This window comes from Pongo pygmaeus, chromosome 14, assembly GCF_028885625.2.
Source record: "Pongo pygmaeus isolate AG05252 chromosome 14, NHGRI_mPonPyg2-v2.0_pri, whole genome shotgun sequence".
In the NCBI taxonomy this organism is placed as follows: Eukaryota; Metazoa; Chordata; class Mammalia; order Primates; family Hominidae; genus Pongo; species Pongo pygmaeus.
In genome coordinates this window covers 36,337,950-36,354,418 of record NC_072387.2, presented here as the reverse complement: position 1 = coordinate 36,354,418, position 16,469 = coordinate 36,337,950, and the positions used below count along the sequence as shown (strand labels likewise).

At 44.7% G+C, this 16,469-nt stretch overlaps 1 long non-coding RNA gene across 1 annotated transcript in view; it reads left to right on the top strand.

The window, feature by feature from the left end:
* Positions 1–16,469, top strand: part of LOC129011485 (uncharacterized) — a 98,774-nt gene that overhangs the window by 59,617 nt on the left and 22,688 nt on the right. The window contains exon 2 of the long non-coding RNA XR_008493338.2: positions 9,703–10,231. This is a non-coding gene — a long non-coding RNA (uncharacterized LOC129011485). The remainder of the gene's footprint in view (positions 1–9,702; positions 10,232–16,469) is intronic.

Here is a 16,469-nt window from a genome sequence, read left to right as displayed (position 1 = left end):
AAAACAGTCAGCCCGCACCAGCTGAGCCTTTTACTCAGGAGAAAGAGACGGCCATTGCCTCTCTGTAGGACAGCCTGAGGCAACAGGTACACACAGCCAGGGTAGATGGCAGGGCAGCGCCTTCTCTGACCTGATCCCTCCTCCCTGGCCAGCAGTTGTGGAACTCTGGTGGAGAGAAATAATCTCTCCTCACGTCCTTCTTTGCCTTTCATTCCCATTTTTCTCTTTCCCCTGGGTCTAGGGAAGAATGAGAAGGTGAACTAAAGCATGTTGTGTTTCTGCTGCAAAATCCACTTATCACTCAAACCAGTCCCTCATCAGATTAGTACAGGAGATTACCGTGCTTTCATCTCATTTCCTACTGCGCATCAAAACCCGGTGGACATCCTCTCAGTTCTCTCTCTGGAAAACCAATGCCTGGATCCATTTTCTGGCCTGATTGCTCGGAGCCAGCTATAGAAGCTGAGGCTCCTAGGACCCTAGCCATTGAGGGGGCTTCCAGCAGCAAAGCTCAGGAACCGATCACGAGCCAGACATCTGCCTGGGCACTGAGGAGTCGCAGGGAAGTAACAAGACACAGCCGGGGAATCTGCAGGCAGCAGGAGAGCAAGCAGCTGCTCCGTATGTTACCAGCGTGCTCCTATAGACAGGTGCAGCCAGTTGGGGAGCCAGCAGGGTGCTCAGCCAAGCCTGGGCCTCACCAGGGTGCTCCCATCAAAGCCAGGGAGGGTGTCTATGAGTTGGCGATGATACAGGATCGGGCCAGAGAAGAGCGGGGAAGGGAAGTGCTGGGAAGGGAAGGGCATGGTCCTTTTAAATAATAATAAGGGAGAAGGGCGTGGTCTCTGGCAAGCCCCAACCCTCCTGTCCCCAGCCAGGCCTCCTCACCCGCACCCCTCACACCCCACCAGCCTGTGACCATGGTCCTAGGTGAGGACAGGCATTTTTTATTTTATTTTATTTTTTGAGACGGAGTCTCACTCTGTCACCCAGGCTGGAATGCAGTGGCACAATCTCAACTCACTGCAACCTTCGCCCCCTGGGTTCAAGCGATTCTCCTGTCTCAGCCTCCCTGGTAGCTGGGATTACAGGCACCTGCCACCGTGCCCGGCTAATTTTTGTATTTTTAGTAGAGATGGGGTTTCACCATCTTGGCCAGGCTGATCTTGAACTCCTGATCTCATAATCCACCTGCCTTGGCCTCCCAAAGTGCTGGGATTACAGGCGTGAGCCACCGCGCCCATCCGAGGACAGGCATTTTTGTTTTCCTGCCCAAATGTTGCATTTCCCAAGACCACCCTGGCCTGCCACGCCCCCGTCCTGTGCCTGTAAAAATCCTGAGCGGCAGACACACAGGTAGCTGGTCTTCCAAAGAAGCACATCAGCGGAGGAACACACGGGTGGCTGGACGTCGAGAGGAGCAGTGGGAGAGGAGCGTACCGATAGGCAGCAGCACGCTGGCAGGCCACCGACCAGCAGTAGGCCATGGAGTTTGGCTGGTACAGTCGGAAGAGAGTCCAGACTGCCGAGTGGCCCGACTACAGGGGAAAACCTTCCCACTCCATCCCCTTCTGGCTCCCCCATCTGCTGAGAGCTACCTCCACTCAATAACAACTTGCACTCATTCTCCAAGCCCATGTGTGATTCGATTCTTCCCGTACACCAGGGCAAGAACCTGGGATACAGAAAGCCCTCTGTCCTTGTGACAAGGTAGAGGGTCTGACTGAGCTGGTTAACACAAGCTGTATATAGATGGCAAAACTAAAAGACCACCCTGTAGCACACGCCCACTGGGGCTTCAGGAGCTGTAAACATCCACCCCTAGACACTGCCGTGGGGTCGGAGCCCCACAGCCTGCCCGTCTATGTTGCCCTAGAGGTTTGAGCAGCGGGGCACTGAAGAAGCAAGCCACTCCCCCATCGCACGTCCTGCGAGGGGGACAAGGGAATTTTTACCATGGCAGCAAGACAAAGGTAGGGAGACGCGGGTGGGAGGCAAGAGCCCATCTTCCTAAGGGCCACCTGCGCTATGTCTCTACACCCTGCTCTGCAGGGATCAGGCTGCAAAGAGCTGCAGGAGCAGTACCTGCTGACGCTGGCTCACTCTCTGCTCTATTTTTCTACTTTCCTCTTAGTGGAGTTCTTTGGTCTTTGGACCAAGGCACAAGGCCTCTCTGTGTACTCAAATGGTGGCTTAGGTCTGATGATGAAATAGTCGGAGATACTTTGTTATTACTATTATTACCACCATAGTTTTAGCCTAAAGGTAGGGGTTAAGGGGTGGAAAGAGGCTTATAGTTTTCATTAGATATTTCCAACATCTTTAGTCAATGTTCCTCTTGTGTAGATGTGGCTTTTGATAGAGATTAGTGGTAAATAAGTTTTTATTTTGGTGGTAGTTAAAGCTTTTATGAAACCATCGACTTTCCTCCCTCTGTTCCTTTAAAAAGGGTAATATCAAAACGAATAACCAATAGCTCCTTCCCTCAAAGGAGTTGTGGATTCAGAAGAGGAAACAAGAGGGAATGCAGATGACTGGAAGGAAAGGTTCCCAGGAGGAAGTCAGCAGCCTCAAAGTTCCAATCTAGAACATGGGTCGATGGTTATAAGGGCCTGTCTCTTCCAAACGAAAGATGCAGGTGCATGTCTGACTATAGAACAGGGTTGCTCTATCAGGGCTGTTTCGGAAAATCTGGGACAAGTGGAGACCGTTGTTATCGTACCACTAGAAACCCATTTCTAGCCAGTTGATGGAGGTGGACAGTCTTTTTTGTATGTGTAAAGTGCTGTGGGTGGCAGGAGCTAGGAACCTGCCCCCCACACCACTTTACAACCACAAAAGCGGGTGAGTGAGGTAGCTCTGGAGCGAGGCTGCCTGGCTTTAAATCCTGACTCAGGCACTTAGCTGTGTGATCTTGTGTAAGTTACTTAACATCTCTGGGCCTTAGTTTTCTCTTTTATAAAAAAAAGGTCATCAGTGTTTGTGAAGATTAAATGAGATAACACTGAGTAAGCACTTAAAATGTGATGTTTCATCATTATTAATATAGTCTTTATTTTCTCTGATGATTGGCCTTGTACATAAATGTGAGCCAGACATACATTAAGTGGAAGCTAATTTTCACTCATGTTGACAAAAAATAAAGGAAGCAAAAAATAAAGCAAAGTTCCCCCTGAGTCAAGAAGTTAGGAAAAACTGGGGACAAGATAAGATGTTCAAGTGGCCATTAAACTTACAAAAAGATGCTTAACATCAATAACCTTTAGAGAAACACAAATCAAAACCAGGATGTTATACCAGTACACACCTATCAGAATGGCACCAGGAGGAAGATAGACCATACTGAGTGCCGATGAGATGGGATATGCATTGATCCATCTCATCACTTTGAAAACCCTTTGGCAATGCCCTCTATGCTAAACATGCACACCCTATGACTCAGCACTTCACTCTTGGGCCCAGTTCATCAAAAGACACGCACTAGATTGTCCTTAGCTGCACCATTTGTGATAGACCCAATCTGGAAACTACCCAAATATCCAAAAACAGCTGAAGGGAAAAATAAATCCTGTTATATTCAGACAAATGGATAATCTCCTCATTGTGGATGGATGACTAACTCAGCTACCTGCAAAAATATGGATGAACCTCACAAAGACGGTGTAGAGCAAAGGAAGGCAGAGACAAACTTACAAAGTTCAAAAACAGGCAAAGGTGTTTTATATTGTTCCAAAGTAGGATCGCGGCTATATTTGGTGGGGAAAGGGGGTGGTGGTTAAAACAGAGCCTGGGACGGCTTCTGGGGCGTGTTCTGCTTCTCCATCTGGTTGCTGGTTACCTGGGTATGGACGTCTGTCTGCTGGTGAGTGGTGCCCTTCTCAGCGTATATGCTAGACTTGAATAAAACATTGAAGCCACGTGTGCCCTGTTATCCCCAGGCCTGAAACAGTTCCCTCACACACAGTTTCATCCTGGGCTCTGGAAACAACAGCCACTCCTTCCCTGCTCTGCAAAGAGTGCATCTTAGGCTCATCCCAGGGAACGAGGCCTCTTGGGGCACTGGTTTCTGTGGCTGGCGATTGGAATGATGGCCTCATTCACCATGGAATCCTTAATGGCCAGCCAGAAGCTGGGCACAGAGTGATGCTCACTGAATCCCTGTGGAAGGAAAGGAGGGAGGGAGGGAAAGGGTGTTGAGTTGCAGCAGGGGAGTGGAATGCAGATTCTCCTGCTTGCACTGGCCTTTGGGTTTGGTCCAGCCAAAGCAGCGGTCTCTGGGCATCTACATAAGGCACATCAGTCAGTGGGGGTTGCCATGCACAGGGCTGTCGTGGAGGCAAATGTGCAGTGTGTCTGTTTGTCCTGTATGAGACCTAAAATGTCATTTGTTTAACTGAGGCTTCACGAAGCCTCAGTTCAATCCTCACTTTGTGCCAAAAAGGCACAACCATTGGCCTTGAGAGGTGTGCAAGGTGGTGGCGGGGGGCTTCATTTTCCTTGAGGGGTCTGCAGGGTGGTGGGGTGCTTCTCTGTCCTTGAGGAGTCTGCAGGGGGGTGGCGGACTTCATTTTCCTTGAGGGGTCTGCAGTGGTGCTGGAGGGGCGCAGCAAGGTTGCATTCCCACCTATGTGACCACCTGCCAGTGCACGCCCTTCCTCTCCCGCTGGCTGGAACGGAACGGAGGCCCTGCTGAGGAAAGGTCACTCTGCCGGCAAAGGCAGGTGTGGTGATGGGAGGGGGCAGATGAAGGGAGGGTGTGGACGGAGGGAGGTCCAGGGTCCTTCCTAAGGTGAGTACGTGAAGAAATATGCAGGACTTAATTGGAAAGAAAATGAAGGAGGGAAAAGCCACCTATGGTTTTTTTTGCTGATGCACAGAACAGGCAATTGCCGTGGGGAAAGCCAGCCTTTAATTCATCATTTCCTTCAGCTGCCACCTCAGCCTCCTACCTACCAGCTCTTCCTTTGTATCTGTGTTTTTTCTTATATGCACCTGGTTGCACTTTTTTTTTCTTTACAGGCATGTACACCCTCTTGTGTCCTAGGGAAACTGTGGTTCAGTAGCCTCAGATATCAAGAGCATCAGGCTAGCCTGACAAGGCAGAAGAAATGGTGATCCTATGGAGTGTGGCTTAAGGGACGTGGGAAAGTCCTTACCACAGACAGAGCAGATCTGTGGCATGCCTGGAAAGGCTACCTGCCATTCCTGACCTGCTCTGTTGTGTTAGAAATTGTCCTGTCCCTCCTGTTTTCTGTGTCAGTGCCCCTTTGGAAAGGATTGTGTCTGGAGGTGAGAGTGACTATCAGAACTCTGCAGGTGGAGATGTGGACGGTGAGAACATCCCTCTGGGATCCTAGGACTTGGGAAAGTGTGTGTAAGCCAGTGGTGGGAAGAGCAGAGGCCGAGACCCGGTGTTGCTTAGCTTGATACTCCAGGTGAATGTCACAGGCCATGGCAGTGGTCTCAAAGTGTGGTCCCTAGACCAGAAGCACCAGCATCACCTTGGAGCTTCTTGGAAATGCACATTCCAGGCTCCAGCCCAAACCTGCAGAATCAGAACATGGTGGTGGCTTTAGTAATCCATGTTTGAACAAGCTCCCCAGGCAACTCAGGTACACATCAAAGTTTGAAAACATCTAAGGGAAGGGCCATTTTCTGAACCAACTCTCCTTCACCAATTCTCCTTGGAAGAGAGACCAAAGCAGTGGTGTTGGATTGAAGCTCATGAACTCAGGACGTTTCCTGGGGCTCTTTGCCACTGGCCCCATCTAAGGAAGCCCCGGTCAGCCTGTCACTGTAAGAGCCCAGGTTCTGAAAACACACTGAATTAGGTTTGTCATCCTGGCTCTGCCACGTCCTGGCTGTGGGGAACCTGGACAAGTTACTTAACCTCTCTGGCCCTCAGTTTTTCCATCTGTAACATGGGGCTCAGAATAGAGTTGACCTCACCAGGGTCTCACAGAGGTCCTAGTCCCATACACACAGTGGGTGCTCAGTAAATGGATCTGTTATTTATCATTCATGAAATTTCATCTAAAGTTGAAGAAATTACTAGATCTCAAGGAAATCGGCCTATAAGCCTGCCATGGTGGAAGGGCGTTGAGGGACCAAACAGCAGTGCTGACTGTACGTCTTCCAGCTCCAAGACAGCAGGTGCTACTACTCCCGATGGCTCTGAACATTGCGGAAAGAAAAGCAAATATTAAACTATCTTATAAACAAGGCCAGGAGGTTTGAAGGCTAGTGAATTGCTTCTGCCCGTCTGCCAGGAGTATGATGCAGCAGAAGGAGTGGTGGGCACTCGCTCCCCTGGCCCCCCGTCTGGTGGGCCAGCAGCCCACACTTGTTCACTGAATGAAGAAACACACCTGGCTGGCAAGCCTACAAACAGAGCTTCCTCCCTCCCCCAACGATTCCCTACCCTCAGAATGATTTATGGTCATTCAATTTTCATTTATAAAACTGACAGTATTCCAACTGATAAATATTGATATATGCGAAATTCATCAGCCGCAGGATAAAAGCCACCGGCCCCGTGGCGACATCTGGCCGCCTTGGGCAGACGTCATCCGCTCGCCCTTCACCCTATGGAACGCTGACTGCTCTTAGGTATAATAAAGTGTGTTTAAGGTCCACAGGATGATGACAATAGGGTTAAACTTAGCTGATTCCACAGCTGAGGGAGATCCCAGGTAGAGACATTTTGGATCACACTTGTGAAGACGTCCTCTGCAGTGAGGTCCTTACACAGCAGCATGGGATGGGAACAATAACAGGATAACAGATGACATACAGTCATTTGTAGACAGTCTGCAAAAGGGGTGGCTGAGATCTCCTCACAGAACGCTGTCTGTGACGACAGTTCAGGGAGGGAATAGGGCATTGCCTTTTATCTGCAGATTTCAAAGTTCTTGAAGTGAGTCAGTCTTTCCCAATACCTTGTAGAAGGCAATAGTCCCCATTACTCCAGACAGGAAGCCTGAAGGGCACGTTGGGCAATGGCACCATGAGTCCCAGAGGGACTGATCAAGGCTCACCTGTCCCCAAGCGTGTGTCTTGGCTGCCCTGTGTCTGGGCCAGCCGCTGGCATGGGGCAGGGAGCACCAGGGAGGAAATAGGGCCTGGCAGCAGCAAAGCACACAGTTCTCTGCACTCTGGTTCCCAAATTTGGGAACTGCCCCTGAATCACTCATCAAGTATGTTAAAGATTAAGATTTCTGGTTCAACTGGTTTCTCTCTTCAAAATTTTGGTTCAGTAGGTCTAGGTTAAAGTGAGGACTAGAATTTAACAAATTCCACAGGTGACCCTGGTACACAACCAAATTTGGCTCTTAAGAGTCAACAAATAAGGGACTCTGGAAGGAAATGGGATTGAGGGGGCTGGGGCCTTTGCAGAACCAGAATCCCAGCTGCCACCAGCACACATGGTCCCGGACGGCTCCATTGCACTCTGGCTGAGGATGGTCACAATTGTTCCTGCTTCCCTCAGCACAGTGGTTGGCAACCTTTTTGGGGTCCTATGCTCCTTTGAGATGCTGATTTGAAAGAACCTCCCCGAAAAACATTCACATGCCTACACAATTTATTTATTTTTATTTTTAAATTTTATTTCAATAGTTTTTGGGGAACAGGTGGTTTTGGGTTACATGGATAAGTTCTTTAGTGGTGATCTGAGAGATTTTGATGCACTTGTCACCTGAACAATGTACACTGTACCCAATATGCAGTCTTTTATCCTCCCCACCTCCTCCCCTTGAGTCCCCAAAGTCCATTATATCATTCTTATGCCTTTGTGTCCTCATAGCTTAGCTCCTACTTATAAGTGAGAACATACGATATTTGGTTTTCCATTCCTGAGTTACTTCACTTAGAATAATGGCCTCCAACTCCATCCAAGTTGCTGCAAAGGCCTTTATTTCATTCTGTTTTATAGCTGAGTAGTATTCCATGGTGTATATACACCACATTTTCTTTATCCACTCATGGGCATTTAGGCTGATTCCATATTTTTGCAATTGCAAATTTTACTGCCATAAATATGTGTGTGCAGGTGTCTTTTTCATATAATGACTTCTTTTCCTTTGGGTAGATACCCAGTAGTGGGATTGCTGAATCAAATGGTAGATCTACTACTAGTTCTTTAAGGAATCTCCATGCTATTTTCCATAGTGGTTGTACTGGTTTACACTCTCACCAGCAGTGTAAAAGCGTTCCTTTTTCACCACATCAACGCCAACATCTATTGTTTTTTGAATTTTAAATTATGGCCATTCTTGCAGGAGTAAGATGGTATCACATTGTTGTTTTGGTTTGCATTTCCTTGATGATTACTGATGTTGAGCATTTTTTCATATGTTTCTTGGCAATTTGTATATCTTCTTTGAGAATTGCCTATTCATGTTCTTTGTCCACTTTTTGATGGGATTATTTGTTTTTTTCTTGCTGATTTGTTTGAGTTCCTTGTAGATCCTGGATATTAGTCCTTTGTCAGATGCATAGTTTGCAAATATTTTTTCCCACTCTGTGGGTTGTGTGTTAACTCTGCTAATTATTTCTTTTGCTGTGCAGAAGCTTTTTAGCTTAATTAGGTCCTATTTATTTATTTTTGTTTTTGTTGCATTTGCTTTTGGGTTCTTAGTCATAAATTCTTTGCCTAAGCCAATGTCTAGAAGATTTTTTCTGATACTATCTTCTAGAATTTTTATGGTTTTAGGTCTTAGATTTAAGTCTTTGATCCATTTTGATTTGATTTTTGTGTAAGGTGAGAAGTGAGGATCCAGTTTAATTTTCCTACATGTGGCTTGCAAGTTATCCCAGCACCATTTATTGAATAGACAGGGCTTGCCCCACTTTATGCTTTTGTATGCTTTGTCAAAGATCAGTTGGCTTGTAAGTATTTGGCTTTATTTCTGGGATCTCTATTCTGTTCCATTGGTCTATGTGCCTATTTTTTATACCAGTACCATGCTGTTTTTGTAACTATAGTCTTATAGTATAGTTTGAAGTTTGGCAATGTGATGCCTCCAGATTTGTTCTTTTTGCTTAGGTGCCTACACAATTTAGGCTGAGATTTCAGAAGTGTTGTGGGAGGCAGACTGAGCAGTGGGGAAAGAGGTTCAAGAACTTAGCCAAAAATGAATGGAAACTGAAAAAAAATTTTTTTAAGTAGGTATCTTTTCATCCTACTATCACTAGTGTTTCTCAAAGGCTGCATGGCCATTTCCGATTTTTGAGGTCCGTAGTATATTAAAGAATTAAGAAATATGGGCCAGGTGTGGCAGCTCACACCTATAATCCCAGCATTTTGGGAGGCCAAGCTGGGAGGATCACTTGAGCCTAGGAGTTTGAGACCATCCTGGGCAACATAGTGAGACCCCATCACTACAAAAAATAAAGAAAATTAGCCAGGTGTCATGGTATGTGCCTGTGATCCCAGCTACATGGGAGGTTGAGGTGGGAGGATCACTTGGACTCAGGAGGTTGAGGCTGCAGTAAGTCATGTTTGCACCACTACACTCCAGCCTGGGTGACAGAGCAAGACCCTGTGTCAAAACAGATAAAAAAAAAAAAAGAAATTATATTGATAGAGTTTGGATATATTTAATTGGCACTCGCCATCCTGTTCCATCTCCTTCTAGTATTATGTTTCTGCATCACAGGAGCTGGAAAGCGAAAAACCTTACTTTCTATGCTCCCTTCCAGCTGGACCTTCCACCTGTGTTTGCACATGACCTGGAAGACAGTCAGAGGCAGAAGTCCCTGCAAATGCTCCTGGCTACTTCTTGCAGGCAGCTGATGCTGCTGCAGCAGAAGACTTTCCTATGTCTAGCTGCCAGTGTTCTGGGTGCTGGGGGCATCCTGTTCTTGGGATCACAGCTATGGTGGTATGTTCTAGAACTCAGAAATTTACCAAATCACTGGATGGACCAGAGGAGTGAGCTCCAGGTTGGGTTTGCAGAAGGGACTCCCAGAACTCTTCCACCACACAGGCCTCTCAGGGAGCTGCTCCCTCTGCCATGGTCAGTGACAGGGGGAAGCAGGCGCCACCATTGGGGTTGTTGAGTTCGTGGCTGCAACCCAGGGATGAGGAAGCTGCTGCTACACACCCATGAAGCTGACACCTGGACACAAATCCCTCCTGATAAGTGTTTACGACATTTCCAGCGTGGTGCCGACACTGCATGGAAATGCTGCATGGAAAGTCCTTATATATCTATCTTTGTGCATTTATGTGAGTATATCTGCAGGTATTGAACTGCTGGGTCAAAGGGTATGTATACCTTGATAAATATTGCTAAGTTACTCTCCAAATTTTTTTTAGAGACACTATGTTGTCCAGCCTGAACAAGTGACCCTCCTGCCTCAGCCTCCCAAGTAGCTGGGACTACAGGTGCAGGCCACTGTCAAAAGTGTTTTAATTCACACTACCACCAACACCTGACCTCACCTTTACTAACACAGAGTATAACCCAGGTATGGATTTTAAAATACCCACTAGATGGTAAAATAACAACTAGCCAGGTATGAGTACTGAAGACCAGAGACAACAGAAGCCCATCAGCAAGAGAGACACACACCCCACCCATCCAGCAGACACCTGTTGGATGAATGCTTATATGTTGAATATCAACTGTAGCATAAGCAGTGTTTTTAATCTTTGGCAATGTGAGAGGCTCATTGTATTACATTTATGTTTCTTTGAGTATTAATGATGTTGAGAAACTTTCCTTGTGACACTTTTAAATCTCTCTTCTGAATCTTGAATTTTAAAAAGTTACACAAACTATTCTAGAGTTTAGTTTCAATGCAATGCTTTAAGAGATTACTATGGCTCAAGGCTTCTGCTGGGTTCTGGAGATACAACAATTAAATAGATTTCTCACTCACTCTTGAGTGTATGGCACTGCAGGAAAAGAGAGGTATACGTACACACATACACACACACGGAAGGTCATTTCAAAGCAAGGAGCACCAGGATTTCCACGATGAATTGAAATCATTGAGTACTTTTTTTATAATACGTGGGGGAAAGTAGAATGAACAGAGTTATCAAAGAGGAAAGCCAATTTGTAAAGCTTATAACTTAAAAAATAATGGAGAAAATTGTTTCCGGGCTGTACAGAAATGCCTTATTTATTCCAATTGATATGTTTTGGTAAGCACGACGTGCAGGGCAGTTAACTGTTGCTGTGTGATTTCTTCTTTTTCCATGATAAATTTAGTGCTAGAAAGTGTCCCTTATGAAGAGACTGAATAGACACAAGAAAGGCTCCTTCCTCCTCCCCACCATGGTGGTGTCAGTGAAGGACTGCTAAAATAGAGATTTAAATAAGATTAAGAGTCCTATACCATAGTACCCTAAATGTCCAGGATATAGTTGAAAATTACTCATCATACTAGGGACTGGGAAACTAAGATCCAATATCAACTTGAATAAGAAAACAAGATCAACAAACACCATTAGGTACATGACACAGATATTGGAATTACCTAACAAGGACTTTAAAACAGATATTATTTTTTAAAATGCTTCAATGGACAATTTTTTTTTGTTTTGTTTTTGTTTTTGTTTTAGAGGGAGACTTCTTGCTCTGTCACCCAGGCTGGAGTGCAATGGTGCAATCTCTGCTCACTGCATCCTCCGCCTTCCTGGTTTAAGCGATTCTCCTGCCTCAGCCTCCGAGTAGCTGGGATTTCAGGTGCCCACCACCATGCCTGGCTAACTCTTTTGCATTTTTAGTACAGACGGGGTTTCACCATGTTGGTCAGGCTGGTTTCGAACTCCTGATCTCCAGTGGTCTACCCGCTTCCGCCTCCCAAAGTGCTAGGATTACAGGCGTGAGCCACTGCGCCTGGCCCCTCAGTGGACAATTTTGAACAAACTTAAAATAAATAAAAGAACAGAAAGTCTTAGCAAAGAAATAGAAAGTATAAATAAGAACCAAATAGAAGAAAGACATGTAAGAAAGACCTTTTATTAGGGGAAAACTTTTGGGGTAAGAAAAAAATCCTTCTGCTGGCTTCTTGTTTTTAAAAGTCTTTGCGGAACTATAAAATCTCCTTAGCTAACCACAGCTTCATGATGCTTACCTTCAGAAAACTCACTCCACTGAATCCAAATCCCTGCTGTCCTGGCATTCAAGCACTGAGACAGAGGACATGATGTGTGCATTAACAGTAGCCAGGCAGCTTGGAGGCCGATGCTAGGACCCATCATTTTGAGATGCAGAGCCAGTACAGCAGGGCCACCAGGGGTCAGACACAGCCTTGTCCATTGTGGCCACCTGCCCTGGACAAGGTAGGGCATTCAGGACTAGTGTGCTAAAGGGCCTTCATGGCCCCTTCAGGCATAGTATTGTGGGAGGCCTCCTTCCTATGAATGTTTGCTAATAATACAAAAGTCTTTCAATATCTTAACCATTGGAACAGCCGTTCTTGTATGCCCTGGCTGAATATCAGACTTGCCTGAAAGACAGGTTAAAGATTTTGGTCTTCATTCTAAGAGCAATGGGAGCCACTGAAAAATAGTGAGCAGGGAAGTGACATGAGTAAATTTGCATTTCAGAGGTCACTGAGGTGGTGGGGAGGAGAAGGAGCGATCAGAATGGACATGGTCTACCATGAGGAGTCCTAGTCCAGGCAGGAGCAGATGGTTCAGACCATGGACCCTGGTGACTGTTTGGGTTGCAGAGAATCAACAAAGTCAATGGTGTTGCATTGGAGGTGGTGGAAGGAGACGATGACCTCAGGGTTTCTGGCTTTCTCATTGCGGTTGATAGAGAGAAGTTAAATCAACTGCAAAAAGGAACAATGGAGGAGAACTGGATTTGGTGGGGAGAAGATCATATGGACAATTTTGGAGATGTTGAGTTTAAAAGGACTTTGGACATTGAAGAGATGTTAAGTACACAGCGGTAGATCTACTCATCATAGGTTTGGAGCTCAGAAGAGCATTCTGGGCTAGAGTTGTGAACTGATGAGATGTCAATAATCAAGTCAAAAATGAAGAGGTGGACAGGATGAGATCAAGTATGGAGATGGTGGAGTGAGAAGAAGAGAGAGACTCCAGGCCTGAAGAACTCCAAAAGTCAGTGGCTGAGCAAAAACGGGGCAGATATGGAACATTTTTCCTGTATTTCCTCTCAGGAATTGAAATTTTAAAACATTACAAATACCACAAACATAAAATCCAGAAATTAGCGTAATATTTTCATTAATTATTTACCTTAAACACTTCTATAATACTTTTCTCAGTAATTCAGGCTGCATGATCTTCTTTTTTTTTCTTTCTTTTTTTTTTTTTTTTTTTGAGATGAGTCTCACTCTGTTGCCCAGGTCGGAGTGCAGTGGCACGATCTCGGCTCACTGCAAGTTCTGCCTGCCAGGTTCACACCTTTCTCCTGCCTCAGCCTCCTCCCGAGTAGCTGGGACTACAGGCGCCTGCCACCACGCCCAGCTAATTTTTGTATTTTTAGTAGAGATGGGGTTTCACCATGTTAGCCAGGATGGTCTCGATCTCCTGACCTTGTGATCTGCCTGCCTCAGCCTTCCCAAGTGCTGGGATTGGGTGCATGATCTTTATTTTGCCCAATTTATTGAGGCATAACTTATGTGCAATAAACTGCCTGCATTTAAAATAAGCAGTTTGATAAATGTTGACAGATGTGAACATGAAATCACTGTCGCAATGAATATTCAGAACATTTCCATCAGTCCCAAAGCTTCCCTGCACTCCTGTGCAGTCTCTTTCTACCCTTGACAATGGTTCTAGAGTTTTACACAAATGGAACCACACAGTGTGTACTTATTTTTGTCTGGCTTCTTTTCCCTCAGCATAATGATTTTGAAATGCATCCATATTATCATGTATGTCAATAAGTCACTCCTTTTTATTGCTGATTAGTATTCCACTGTATGGAAACACCACATTTTGTTCAAGCACTCACCTGTTGATAGACATTTGGGTTGTTTCCAATTTTGTGCTACTATGAGCATTTTTATCATGAGTGAGTGTTGAATTTTCTCATATGCTTTTTCTGCAGTTATTGAAATAACCACATTGTTTTTCTATTTTATTAACATCATAAATTACAGTGGTTAATTTTCTAATATTGAACCAACTTTGAATTCCTGGAATAAACTTTACTTTGTCCTGGTACGTTCAATGTAATTCTAGTTGTAATTATAGCTACAGTTGTAGATAGATCAAGAGTTGGATTTGATTTGCTATACCCACTAGCAGTCACTCCCCATTTCCCTCTTCTCCAAGTCCCTGGCAACCACGAATCCACTTTCTATCTCTGATTGACCTATTCTGGGCATTTTAATAAATGGAATCATAGATGTGTGGCCTTTTCTGTGTGAACTTTTTTATTTATCATGCCTTACAAAATGCTAAAAAAGGTTTGCCCATGTTGTAGCATATCAGTACTTCATTCCTCTTTATGGCCAAATAATATTCCATCATGAGGATATGCCACATTTTATCTTTCTATTCATCAGTTAATGGATATTTGGGTTGTTTCCACTTTTCAGCTACTATGAAAAATGCTGCTATGAACACTTTGTACAAATTTTGTGAGGAGGCCAGGTATAGTGGCTCATGCCTGTAATTCCAGCACTTTGGGAGGCTGAGATGGGAGGATTGCTTAAGCCTGGGGGTCTGAGATCAGACTGGGCAACATAGTGAAACCCCATCTCTACAAAAAATTTAAAAATGGCTGAGAGCGGTGGCTCATGCCTGTAATCCCATCACTTTGGGAGGCCAAGGTGGGTGGATCACCTGAGGTCAGGAGTTAGAGACCAGCCTGGCCAACATGGTGAAATCCCATCTCTACTAAAAATACAAAAATTAGCTGGGCCTGGGGGCACATGCCTGTAGTCCCAGCTACTCAGAAGGCTGTGGCAGGAGAATTGCTTGAACACAGTAGGCGGAGGTTGCAATGAGCTGAGATCGTGCCACTGCACTCCAACCTGGGCAACAGACTGAGACTTCATCTCAAAAATAAATAAATAAATAAATAAATAAAATTAGCTGGGTGTGTTGCCACTTGCCTATGGTCCCAGCTACTTGGGAGGCTGAGGCAGGAGGCTTGCTGGAGCCCAGGAGATCGAGGACGTAGTGAGCCATGACTGTGCCACTGCACCCCAGGCTGGGTGACAAAGTGAGACCCTGCCTCAAAGAAAAAAAGAAAAGAAAAAACAAACACATTTGGCTTTGGTGAGGATATGTATTTTCAATTATCTTGGAAGTAGAGCTGCTGGGTCATATGGTAATTCTTGAAGTAATTTTTGAAGACCTTTCAAACTGTTGTCCAGGGCAGCAGCACCATCTTACAATCCTACCAGCAATGTGTGAGGGTTCCAATCGCTCTACATCCTTGCTAACTCTGTTAGGATGTGACTTTCTGATTGCAGCTTTCTTAGTGGGTGTGACGTGGTATCTCATTGCAGCTGGTTTGCATTTCCCTAATGACTCGTGATGTTGAACATCTCTTCAGGGGCTTATTGCTCATTTGTATATCTTTCTCAAACTTTTGTCCATTTTAAAATTGAAATGTCTTTTTATTGTTGCATTGTAAAAGTTCTTTACATATTATGAATACAAGTCTCTCGTCAGATGTATGATTTGCACATCTTTTCTCCCATTCTGTGGGTTGTCTTTTCACTTTGTTGATGGTATCCTTTGAAGCGCAAAAGTTTAAAACTTTGATGAATTCCGATATATCTATTTTTTCTTTTGTCACTTTTGTGTAATATCTAAGAAGCCATTGCCTAAGGACCCAAGGATTTACTCCTATATTTTCTTTTAGGAATTTTATGGTTTTAGCTCTGAAGACACTGCTCCATTTTGGGTTACGTTTTGTATATGGTGTGAGGCAGTGGCTCAGCTTCTTTCTCTTGCATGTGGATATCCAGTTGTCTCAGCACAGCTAATTGAAAAGACATTTCTTTTCTCATTAAATTGTCTTGGCACTCTTGTCAAACTTCATCCTCTTTGCTAATTTTCTCAATTCTGTGTTCTTTTTCTGTTCTTATCTTTATTATTCCCTTTCTTCTAGTTACTTTGGGCTCACTTTGCTCTTCTTTTTCTAGTTTCTTATTGTGGACTCTTAAGTCTCTGTTTTTGTACACCCTCCCACCACCTGACCCAGTATAAGCATTTAAAGGTATAACTTTTTCTCTAACCACTGTTTGCTTACGTTCCATAAATTTTTACCTTTTTCATTATCATTTAGTTCAAAGTATTTTCTAATTGCCATCATGATTTCTTCTTTGACCTATTGATTCTCTAGAAGTGAATTGTTTCTTTTCCAAATATTTGACGTCTACTTATCTTATTGTTTTTAATTTCTATGTAATTCTGCTTTAATTAGAGAATAGGCTCTTTAAATATAAATCCTCTTCAGTTTATTGAACCTTGTTTTATGGTCCAGCATATGGTCTATTTTGGTCAACAAACCACATGT